The sequence below is a fragment of the Globicephala melas genome, chromosome 15 (genome assembly GCF_963455315.2).
Source record: "Globicephala melas chromosome 15, mGloMel1.2, whole genome shotgun sequence".
NCBI lineage: Eukaryota > Metazoa > Chordata > Mammalia > Artiodactyla > Delphinidae > Globicephala > Globicephala melas.
The window spans coordinates 20,588,053-20,591,284 of record NC_083328.1 but is presented as its reverse complement, the minus strand read 5'-3'; the positions used below and the strand labels follow the sequence as shown (position 1 = coordinate 20,591,284).

Genomic DNA, 3,232 nt, shown 5'->3' with positions numbered 1-3,232 from the left:
TAGACAGCGGTGGGGCTGGGAATTAAACCAAGGCAGTCTGGCTCCAAAGCCAGCTTTATCCATTTTTACATAAATGATAACACATCCTGTTCTATTGTCCTTCTGATGTTTTTCACTTCAGATATCTTAGCTATGGTTCCAAATTAGTACTTATTGATCTCCCTTGTTTGTTTTAATAACTCCATATATTCCACTGAAATGCATATATTCCACTGAAATGATGTCATTATTAATTTGGCAAGTCCTCTATTGATGGACGTTTAGGTTGTTTCCAACCCTTTGCTACAACAAATAATGCTGCAATGAATATCCTCGTACAAACCTCTCTGTACCCATGTATAAGCATATCCATCCAGTGGGTTCCTAGAAATGGAATCACTAAGCCCAAAAGTGTATATCTTTACTATTTTAAAGTGTCTATTTCCCCACATCCTCTCAAACACTGTGTTAAGCTTTTCCATTCTTGCCAGTCTGGTAGATTTTTTAAAAAATGCTACCTCTTCATTGTTTTATTGTACATGTCTTCATTATGAGTGAGGTTATGTTTTCATGCCTTTAAAATTCAATTTCAGCTCTTCGCCACATCTACTGCGAGAATGAAGACCATTCTCAGCAGTCAGACTGTCGACATTCCAGAAAATGTCGACATTACTCTGAAGGGACGCACAGTTATTGTGAAGGGCCCCAGAGGCACCCTGCGGAGGGACTTCAATCACATCAGTGTAGAACTCAGTCTCCTTGGGAAGAAAAAGAAGAGGCTCCGGGTTGACAAATGGTGGGGGAATAGAAAGGAACTGGCCACTGTTCACACTATCTGTAGTCATGTACAGAACATGATCAAGGGTGTTACGCTGGGCTTCCGTTACCAGATGAGGTCTGTGTATGCTCACTTCCCCATCAATGTCGTTATTCAGGAGAATGGTTCTCTTGTGGAAATCCGAAATTTTTGGGGGTGAAAAATACATCCGCAGGGCTCGGATGAGGCCAGGTGTTGCTTGTTCAGTATCTCAAGCCCAGAAAGATGAGTTGATTCTTGAAGGAAACGACATTGAACTTGTGTCAAATTCAGCTGCCTTGATTCAGCAAAAGCCACAACAGTTAAAAACAAGGATATCAGAACATTTGTGGATGGTATCTGTGTTTCTGAGAAAGGAACAGTTCAGCGGGCTGATGAATAAGATCTGAGTGATCCAGTTACAGAGACCGCAAGGGGCCATGTTCACATGTGATATTTTAAAAATGAATAAAAGCTCTTTTGACTTGGGAAAAAAAATTCAATTTCATTTCCTGTGAATCAGAATTCTCCTTAAGATGTCTGGTGGTCTCACAGCTAGGCCCTAGTTTTGCTCTCACTTCCCTGCTTGTTTTTTCCTTCTCCATCCTCTCTGCTGGCTTTCCTTCCTCCATTTTTCCTCTCCAAATGGCAATTCTCTATGGTTTTCGCCTTAGTCCTCTTCTCACTCTACTTTATACCCTGGGGTGTCTTGTTCTTGCCCACAGTGGACATTGTCCCTTGTTATTTACAATTCTCATTCTCCATCTTCTTTTATTTTTGGCCACGTGGCACAGCTTGTGGGATCTAGTTCCCTGACCAGGGATCAAACCTGGGCCCTTGGCGGTGAGAGCGTGGAGTCCTAACCACTGGATTCCCAGGGAATTCTCTCATCGTCCATCTTTATATAACTTTCTGTGAGCTCCAGATCCACATTTTCAATTGCCTTCTAAACATACCTACCTCGGTACCCTTCAAACACCTCAAAAGTCTCTATATTCAAAACTGGACTTGGTCTCTTCCCTCTCCAAATCTGTTTATCTTCTCCAAATGTCAACTACTGGTGCCTCTATCTATGCAGTTCGTCAGGCAAAAAGTTGGAAGTCATTCTGCCTTCACTGTCAATCCAGCCAGCCCTAGATGCTGGGCAGGCTTAAAAAGAGAGTTGACACCTGAAACTAACACAACACTGTAAATGAACTATACTTCAATAGAAATTTAAAAAGTTAAAAAAAAAAGAGAGAGAGAGAGCTGCTCCAATGCATTGGGCCAGAGCCATAATTTAAACATCTACATTTTGCAACACAGGACTTCATCTATGGCTCTTTGAAACCTCCTTTGGCCTACATTCTTCTCCACTTGATCCCATGATAACCCTTTTATTGCTAAATCTAGCTGTTTTGATGATATCCAAGTAACTCCTTTTATCCTCAGATTTTTTTACTGTGATTAGGTATGGTTAGTGAGTGCTGAAACTTTTCACCTTCTTGAGATGGCCTTAGGCCTCATTTACAGACGCAGCATGTTGGGGAAGACCCAGATATTCTGTGCTATGTCCCAGCCAAAGGGAAGTCTGGGAAGGCACAGGTCCAAGCAGGGAGCTTTCATTTGCTATTGGCTGCTATATACATGGGGCTCTTAGAGATAGCTAAAGATATACCTCCAAACTGGGGCAAAAGTTTTGCTCCTCTTATCTCCCCCAGACATACTGCAAATTAAAAAAGCAAGCCTAGATAACAATAATTGTTAACATTGATAAAACTTTACTGTATGCCAGATACCAGCCTGATATATCATATACATAATCTCATTCCATCCTTGCAACGGCCTACAAAATGGGTACGAGTCTTATTCCCATTTTACAGAAAAGGAAACTGAGGCTCTGAGAACTTAAGTAACTCTCTTTGACTGCAAAAACTCTAGGCTTAAACATTTCACTACACTCCAGCATAGTGGTTCATTGGCGTGGAACCCTAGCCAAGGAGAAATTAGCCACAGACACAACATCGAAGGGTCTGCCCAATTCCCAGCACCGGCTGGCTCCTTGCCTGATCCCTGTAGAACAAATTCCTGTTGGCTGCTATCAGGTGGTTCCCAGTGCAGGCTGACCTCAGGGCACCAGCCCGGTTAGGAGAGCTCAGTTCCCTCTACCCTAGGACTTATCTTGCTCCCTGGAGCTGAGACAAGGCTCCACCCATCGGTGTTCCAACATTCTTTCTGATCGCCAGCCACCATCTCAGGCCTGGTTGCTTCAAGCTGGCCATTAATTCTCTCAGTGAATATTCGCTATATAATTTGCGGCAGGCACTGAGCAGGAGACAAAAATAGTGCCTAGCACTGTGCCATACATATACTTGGCTCTCCATAAATAATTTTTTTTAATTTTTAAAATTTTTTATTGGAGTATAGTTGATTTACAATGTTGTGTTAGTTTCCATAAATGATTTTTAAATGAATGAA

The 3,232-nt window shown here is 42.0% G+C and overlaps 1 pseudogene; it reads left to right on the top strand.

Moving 5' to 3' along the window:
* Window positions 1–581: 581 nt before the first annotated feature.
* LOC115861368 (large ribosomal subunit protein uL6 pseudogene) lies at window positions 582–1,178 on the top strand (annotated as a pseudogene).
* The last annotated feature ends 2,054 nt before the right edge of the window (window positions 1,179–3,232 follow it).